Below are 9,726 nucleotides of genomic sequence, written 5' to 3'. Positions count from 1 at the left end.
AACACTAAAAGAAGTGAAAAAAATAAGAAGAAAAGTATTTTTTTAAAAAAGAAGTTGCCTTCTTCCACTTGGGAGGCTATAACAAAATAATTTAGACTGCATAATTTATAAATATGAGAAATTTATTTTTCATAGTTCTGGAGGCTGGGAAGTCCAAGATCAAGGCAAGAGCAGATTTGGTGTCTGATAAGGGCTCACTCTCTGCTTCCAAGATGGTACCTTCTTGCTGTGTCCTTGTGTGGTGGAAAAGGTGAATAGCCCCCCTCACCTATTTTATTACAGCACTAATCCATTAATGAGGGTTCCACCCTTATGACTTAATCACCTCCTAAGGGCCTCACTTCTTATATTGGTGATTAAATTTCAACATATGAATTTTGGGGGAACATATTGAGACCATAGCAGAAATATGTTGACAGTGTATTTATTTTTTGGTCATATAAAATGTGGAATTAAAATCACAAAAGGCAAAAAAAAAGTGGAAGACAAAAATATAGGAAGAAATAACAAGGCAACAAATAGAAAAACAGTAACAGATATGGTAGATATTTCTCTATGTCAATAATCATTTTGAATGCCAGTGGTCTAAATACACCAACTAAGACAGAGATTTTGCAAAGCAAAAAAACTATCAACAGGATAAACACACAACCTATAGAATGAAAGCAAATATTTACAACCTATGCATCTAACAAAAGTGTAATATCTAGAGTCTATAAGGAACTTAAATCAACAAGGAAAAAACAAACAACCCCACTAAAAATGGGCAAGGGACATGAACAGACACTTCTCAAAAGACATCTGCACAGCCAACAAACATATGAAAAAGTACTCAATATCAAAACCACAATGAGATACCATCTCACACCAGTCAGAATGGCTATTATAAAAAGTCAAAAAATAACAGATGCTGGAGAGGTTGTGAAGAAAAGAGAATGCTTATACACCGCTGGTCAGAACATAAATTAGTTCACCCACTGTGAAAAGTAGTCTGGAGATTTATCAAAGAACTTAGAACAAAACTACCATTCAACCCAGCAATTCCATTCCTGAGTGTATACCCAAAGGGATAGAAACCATTCTACCATAAAGACACATGCAGGCATATGTTCATTGCAGCACTATTCACAATAGCAAAGACATGGAATCAACCTAGATGCCCATCAATGATAGACTACATATACACTATGGAATACCACAGAGCCATAAAAAGGAATGCAATCAATGTCCTTTGCAGCAACATGGATAGAGCTGGAGGCCATCATCCTAAGTGAATTAACACAGGAACAGAAAACGAAATAATGAATGTTCTCACTTATAAGTGGGAGCCAAACACTGAGTATACATGGACACATAGAAGGGAACATCAGACATCCAGGGCCTACTTAAGGGTGGAGGTTGGGAGGAGGGTGAGGATTGAAAAACTACCTATTGAGTACTCTGCTTATTACTTGTGGAACAAAATGGCCAGTACACCAAACTCCCATGACATGCAGTTTACTGATGTAATAATAAACGTTCACATGTGAAAACGTCCCTGTCTGACAGCTTTGAAGAGAGTAGTGCTTCTCCCAGCACGGAGTTTGAGATCTGAGAATGAACAGACTGCCTCCTCATGTGGGTCCCTGACCCCCAAGTAGCCTAACTGGGAGGCACCTCCCAGTAGGGGCCAACTGACACCTCATACGGCCGGGTGCCCCTCTGAGATAAAGCTTCCAGAGGAAGGACCAGGCAGCAACATTTGCCAATCTGCAATATTTGCTGTTCTGCAGCCTCCGCTGGTGATACCCAGGCAAACAGGGTCTGGAGTGGACCTCCAGCAAACTCCAACAGACCTGCAGCTGAGGGTCCTGACTGTTAGTAGGAAAACTAACAAACAGAAAGGACATCCACACCAAAACCCCATCTGTACATCACCATCATCAAAGACCAAAGGTAGATAAAACCACAAAGATGGGGAGAAACCAGAGCAGAAAGCTGAAAATTCTAAAAATCGGAGTGCCTCTTCTCCTCCAAAGGAACGCAGCTCCCTGCCAGCAATGGAACAAAGCTGGATGGAGAATGAATTTGAGGAGTTGAAAGAAGAAGGCTTCAGATGATCGATAATAACAAACTTCTCCACTGGGTGTGGTGGCTCATGCCAGTAATCCCAGCACTTTGGGAGGCCAAGGCGGGTGGATCACAAGGTCAGGAGATTGAGACAATCCTGGCTAAGATGGTGAAACCCTGTCTCTACTAAAAATACAAAAAATTAGCTGAGCGTGGTGGTGGGTGCCTGTAGTCCCAGCTACTCAGGAGGCTGAGGCAGGAGAATGGCCAGAACCCAGGAGGTGGAGCTTGTGGTGAGCTGAGATCATGCCACTGCACTCCAGCCTGGGAGACAGAGTGAGACTCCTTCTCAAAAAACAAACAAACAAACAAACAAACAAAACTTCTCTGAGCTAAAGGAGGATGTTCGAACCCATCACAAAGAAGCTAAAAACCTTGAAAAAAGATTAGACAAATGGCTAACTAGAATAAGCAGTGTAGAGAAGATCTTAAATGACCTTATGAAGCTGAAAACCATGGCATGAGAACTACGTGATGCATGCACAAGCTTCAGTAGCCGATTTGATCAAGTGGAAGAAAGGGTATCAGTGACTGAAGATCAAATGAATGAAATGAAGCAAGAAGTTTAGAGAAAAAGAGTAAAAAGAAATGAACCAAGCCTCCAAGAAATATGGAGCTATGTGAAAAGACCAAATCTACATGTGATTGGTGTACCTGAAAGTGACGGGGAGAATGGAACCAAATTGGAAAACACTCTTCAGGATATTATCCAGGAGAACCTCCCCAGCCTAGCAAGGCAGGCCAAAATTCAAATTCAGGAATACAGAGAACACCGCAAAGATACTTTTGAGAAGAGCAACTCCAAGACACATAATTGTCTTGGAGATTCATCAAAAGTTGAAATGAAGGAAAAAATGTTAAGGGCAGCCAGAGAGAAAGGTCAGGTTACCCACAAAGGGAAGCCCATCAGACTAACAGCAGATCTCTCTGCAGAAACTCTACAAGCCAGAAGACAGTGGAGGCCAATATTCAACATTCTTAAAGAAAAGAATTTTCAACCCAGAATTTCATATCCAGCCAAACTAACCTTCATAAGTGAGGGAGAAATAAAATCTCTTACAGACAAGAAAATGCTGAGAGATTTTGTCATCACCCGACCTGCCTTATGAGAGCTCCTGAAGGAAGCACTAAACATGGAAAGGAAAATCCGGTACCAGCCACTGCAAAACCATGCCAAATTGTGAAGACCATCGATGCTAGGAAGAAACTGCATCAATTAACGAGCAAAATAACCACCTAACATTATAACAATGACAGGATCAAATTCACACATAACAATATTAACCTTAAATATCATATTTAAGGTTAAACAATATTTAACCTTAAATAGCCAAATAGATGGCTATTAGGTCAGCTTGGTTTATAGAAATTAACCTGTTTGCAGATGACATGATTTTATATTTAGAAAACCCCATCATCTCAGCCCAAAATCTCCTTAAGCTGATAAGCAACTTCAGCAAAGTCTCAGGATACAAAATCAATGTGCAAAAATCACAAGCATTCCTATACACCAATAACAGACAAACAGAGAGCCAAATCATGAGTGAGCTCCCATTCACAGTTGCTTCAAAGAGAATAAAATACCTAGGAATCCAACTTACAAGGGATGTGAAGGACCTGTTCAAGGAGAACTACAAACCACTGCTAATGAAATTAAAAAGGACACAAACACATGGAAGAACATTCCATGCTCAAGGATAGGAAGAATCAATATCATGAAAATGGCCATACTACCCAAGGTAATTTATTGATTCAATGCCATCCCCATCAAGCTACCAATGACTTTCTTCACAGGATTGGAAAAAAACTACTTTAAAGTTCATTTGGAACCAAAAAAGAGCCCGCATTGCCAAGACAATCCTAGGCCAAAAGAACAAAGCTGGAGGTGTCACGATACCTGACTTCAAACTATACTACAAGGCTACAGTAAACAAAACACCATAGTACTGGTACCAAAACAGAGATATAGACCAATGGAACAGAACAGAGGCCTCAGAAATAATATCACACATCTACAACCATCTGATCTTTGACAAACCTGACAAAAACAAGCAATGGGGAAAGGATTCCCTATTTAATAAATGGTGCTGGGAAAACTGGCTAGCCATATGTAGAAAGCTGAAACTGGATCCCTTCCTTACACCTTATACAAAAATTAATTCAAGATGGATTAAAGATTTAAATGTCAGACCTAAAACCATAAAAACCCTAGAAGAAAACCCAGGCAATACCATTCAGGACATAGGCATGGACAAGGACTTCATGACTAAAACATCAAAAGCAATGGTAACAAAAGTCAAAGTTGACAAATGGGATCTAATTAAACTAAAGAGCTTCTGCACAGCAAAAGAAACTACCATCAGAGTGAACAGGCAACCTACAGAATGGGAGAAAATTTTTACAATCTACCCATCTGACAAAGGGCTAATATCCAGAATCTACAAAGAATTTAAACAATTTCACAAGAAAAAAATCAAACAACCTCACCAAAAAGTGGGCAAAAGATATGAACAGACACATCTCAAAAGAAGACATTTATGCAGCCAACAAACACATGAAAAAATGCTCATCATCACTGGCCATCAGAGAAATGCAAATCAAAACCACAATGAGATATCATCTCACACCAGTTAGAATGGCGATCATTAAAAAAGTCAGGAAACAACAGGTGCTGGAGAGGATGTGGAGAAATAGGAACACTTTTACACTGTTGGTGGGAATGTAAACTAGTTCAACCATTGTGGAAGACAGTGTGGCAATTCCTCAAGGATCTAGAACTAGAAATACCATTTGACCCAGTGATCCCATTACTGGGTATATACCCAAAGGATTATAAATCATGCTGCTATAAAGACACATGAACCTGTATGCTTATTGTGGCACTATTCACAATAGCAAAGACTTGGAACCAACCTAAATGTCCATTAATGATAGACTGGATTAAGAAAATGTGGCAAATATACACCATGGAATACTATGCAGCCATAAAAAAGTATGAGTTCATGTCCTTTGTAGGGACATGGATGAAGCTGGAAACCATCATTCTGAGTAAACTATCGCAAGGACAGAAAACCAAACACCACATGTTCTCACTCATAGGTGGGAATTGAACAATGAGAACACTTGGATACAGGATGGGGAACATTACACACCAGGGCCTGTCAATAGGGTGAGGGGAGGGGGGAGGGATAGCATTAGGAGATATACCTAATGTAAATGACAAGTTAATGGGTGCAGCACATCCACATGGCACATGTATACATATGTAACAATCCTGCACGTCGTGCACAGGTACCCTAGAACTTAAAGTATAATAAAAAATCATATGAGAAAGAAAAAACCTTCGCATGTACTCCTTGAACCTAAAATAAAAGGTGGGAAGAAAGAAATAAAAGAGATTGTCAGTGTAGATTAAAAAGTCCGACTCAACTATATGTAGTCTACAAGAAACACATTCTAAATATAAAGATGCACCTACACAAATTGAAGGGATGCAGAAAGATATACCATACTAACACTTATCAAAAACACCCCCAACATATCTCCATTAATTTCATGCAGAGCAGACTTAAAGAGCAATAAAAGTTACCATAGATAAAGAAGGACATTACATAAGAAAAAGGAGTCAGTTCTCCAAAGACATGACAATCCTGAATGTGTGTATGCACCTAACAACAGAGCATAGAAATATGTTTAATTTACACTTGTCTTCTTATGAGCCATGTTGTGTAACTTTTCACATGTTTAAGATCAACTTCCAATTATTTTCCTATGAAATCTCTATGCATATCTTTTTAATTTTTTCAATATATTGTTGGTCTATTTCCCCTAAATTTGTAAGTACTATTTGTATATTAGAGATAGTACCCCTTTGTCTATGATATAAGTTGCAAACCTATTTTCCCACTCTTTCATTTGTTTTTTGACTGTGGTGGTAGTCTTTTCTTGCCATGCAAAAAATTTTGTTTTGTTTGTCTTTGATGTAGTTGAATTGACCAGTCTTTTAAAATTGTGTCATTATTAGATGAGCGACTTTCTTTCCAGCTCACCTGAGAATGTGTTTTCCTGTTGAGCTATGGAATGAGCATTGGGTATTTTGTGTTCCTCTGAGAAAGAGAAGAGGTATGTCTGGCAGCCAGGAGTTGACCTGGTCCTATCTGCTGGGCGTTGGCGATGCTGTGAGCTGCCTGCCACCCACAGATGGATGTTGATGTTCTCTTGTGAGCATAAACAATTCCATAGAATGTCTGCTTCAGACCATATCATTTTGTGCCAATACTTAACACAAAAACAAGACCTCCTCATAATCATGTCAGAAGATGAGCAAAGCATGAGCATTGTTCATATCACATAAATGACCAATGTCTCTGTATTCTAGCTAAGATGAGTAACTCCTGTTTCTTCACCAACTACAGCTTTAACGTTCGTTACCAATTATAGCCTTAACCCATTAAGGCTTTAATACAGGTTTACATCTTTCTACATAAGATTTATTAAGATACCCTACTACGCTAGAATTACCCCCACTTCCTGACAACACCCAATTCAGAACAAAGCCCCATTTCCTTAAACCCTTCTCCCAGATTATTGCCTAATACAACCCCAAATCCTCTAAGTCCTTTCTGACGTCCTCTTAGTGAGACACCACACCATTCCCTGTAGTTTGTATTCTCCCTCACTTAACCAGTAATAACTCACTTCTTCAACTACAGGTGTGTTCCTGGTGGCCTTTGATTGGAGCCCATTAACATCTCCACTTTTCCTGGTAGCCCAAGGGAATGGGGAGGCAGTAGAGGGAAAGGGCAGCTGAGGGCTCTGAGCATTGGTTAGAATGTTTGGGCAACAGATCGCTCTTCCGGTTTCAGTACCATGAGGACTCCCCTGGGCATTGGTTTGCTTTCCTCATTCCATGTGTAGCCTTGACTTCTCTTAGAGGAAGTGCACCCTGATGTCCCTCCACCTTGTTTCTCCTGTTTCTCCCCAGCATCTGTTTCCACCAGTCACCAGCAAGCGGAGGATCGTATAAGGACACCCTTCAGTGTCAGTGTGCTTCACTATGCTTTTGGGTGTGTTAGTAAAAATTCTCTGGATTTGGAGGCGGATGTGGAGGGTGGGGCTGGAGGATGGAACAGGAACTTAGGAGCAAAATGCTGTCCCTCTCTATTTTGCTCCAGAATGTTCATTTCCTTTCTCTCTTTGAGTCACCAGTTTCTTTACTGTATTAGGCTATGCCCCTTTCCTTGTTTTATTGCTATCAGTCATTTCTTATTGGCCTTTATAATTTTGTTAGTACCAGGATGGAAAACTCTACAATATTGTTTTTTTTTCCAATACCAAAGGCATCTCCTCTCCTCATCCCTGCTCTTTCCCTCCAGTTAAAAAAGATAAATAAACACTCTCTGTTGACAAATGTCTTTTCTCTTTTCTGTAGACTCTGTGAGTTCTCCTTTCAGTTTATTCTTTTGGAAACAAAAGTCCTTGTCTCTCCTTCAGGTGTGAGTCGGAGCCAGATTCCTGACTAAATGGAGGGAAGGTTAAGAAAAAATACAATGAGAAATTCATTATAAGAAATTATTTTGTTGTCATCTAGTCATGTAAGTTTTGTCTTTAGTGGTAGTAACATGTGCTCATTTGTCGTAGCTCATTGCTCATGCCACTTGGTCATTGTCTCATGCTTATGGGCACCTCTCTTTAGTGACACCCACCTATTGCGGGGGAGTCCCATTTGTAAATAATTTTGTTGATGTGCTGAATACAAGTTGATTTCCTAGAGTCTTGTCTGTTTTGGGCTGCTATAAGAGAATACCATAGACTGAGTAATTTATAAAGAACAGAAATTTGTTTTTTTCACAGTTCTGGAGGCTGGGAAGTCCAAAATCCAGGGGCCATTAGATTCATTGTCAGGTGAGTGTCTGGTCTCTGTTTCCAAGATATTGCCTTGAAGGCTGTGTCTTCCAGAGAGAAGGAGTGCTGTGTCCTCACATGGCAGGCTTCCTCCATCATGCCTTTTTCTAAGCATATCTAATCCCATTCATGAAGGCAGAGCCCTCATAGCCTAATCACCTCCAAAAGGCCCCACCTCTTAATACCATCACATTTGTAATATTTGATTTCTGGAGGGGATACATTCAAACCATAGCAGATGCTCATGAAACTAGAAACAGTGGCTAATGCCAGAGAAAGAAGCTGAGCATCTGGGAAGTCTTACTTGTAGATTTTACATTATATGTTCCATTCCTACATGTAATACATGAGTTAATTGAAATGGAAGAAAATGAACAAAGATGGCGAATTGTGTCATGAAACAATGGACAGCAGTCATAACATAATGGGTGAAAACAAAGCTCAAGTACATGAGGATGATTATATCTTTAACGGTACCTCGAAGCTGTAAGAGATCATCAAGTCTTGACTTCTATGTTAAAAAAGAAAGAAAACTGATGACCCATATTTAAACTGAGGCACATGACATTTCTGCTCTACTCAGCACTCTTCACTCATCTAACAAAAATTCATTATGGCTTCTTATGTTCCAGGCACTGGGCTAGGTGTTTAAGGAAGACAAAGGGAGGAAATAAAAATTTTTATAAAACGGTCTTTGTCCTCAAGCAGCTCACAGGGCAGAGAGACCCTGACAGAATAGAGACTTCATGAAGAGTGGGGATGGGAAGGGCATTCTCTCCACACGCATCCCCGTCCCTCAGAGATTTCCTCCTCAGAACGCTACCTCTTACTGCTTTCCTGTCTCACTCTTTCCAGCTCTCAGTTTAGAAGGTATTTCCTCAGAGCACCCTTGCTGACCTCTCAAGTCTGGTGAAAGGCCCTTCTCACTGGTGCCTGGATGCCCTGTGTACTCCTGTCATGCACACAACACAGCATAGTAAAATGCCTGGTGTATGTGTTTGTCTTTTCAATACTCTGAGCTCTGCTCATTGGCAAATCTCAGGACATAGCACAAGATGTGGCCCCTAAATGTTAACTGAATGAATGAATGGAATCACTGGTATCTCTTTAGCTTGAAGTATAGAAAGCCCTTGTAGGACAAAGAAGACTGGGAGAAATGTGAAGTCTGGCGTGGACTCTGTCAGAAGGCAGAACTGAACCAATGCATGAACTTAGAAGAGAGAGACTTCGGTTTCACATCAGGAATGATGTCATAGTCAGAACTCACCACACACATAATAGGTTAGATGAGGGAGGAGGGAGTCTTTCATTGCAGGAGTTTTAAAGGTGAATACAAGAAATGGGAGGCACTTGGCCTGGTGTGGTGGCTCAGGCCTGTTAATCCCAGCACTTTGGGAGGCCGAGGTGGGTGGATCACAAGTTCAGGAGTCGAGACCAGCCTGGTCAAGATGGTGAAACCCTGTCTCTACTAAAACACAAAAATTAGCCGAGTGCGGTGGCAGGCACCTGTAATCCCAGCTACTTGGGAGGCTGAGGCAGAAGAATCAGTTGAACCAGGGAGGCAGAGGTTGCAGCGAGCCAAGTTTGAGCCACTGCACTCTAGCCTGGGCGACAGAGCAAGACTCCGTCTAAAAAAAAAAAAAAAAAAAAGAAATGGGAGGCACTGAGTTTCTGGCTCAGTTTGCTGATGCCAGAAATACAGAGATGACTGAT

Source organism: Pongo pygmaeus, chromosome 12 (assembly GCF_028885625.2).
Source record: "Pongo pygmaeus isolate AG05252 chromosome 12, NHGRI_mPonPyg2-v2.0_pri, whole genome shotgun sequence".
Lineage (NCBI taxonomy): Eukaryota > Metazoa > Chordata > Mammalia > Primates > Hominidae > Pongo > Pongo pygmaeus.
Note: the sequence above shows the minus strand (reverse complement) of the source record.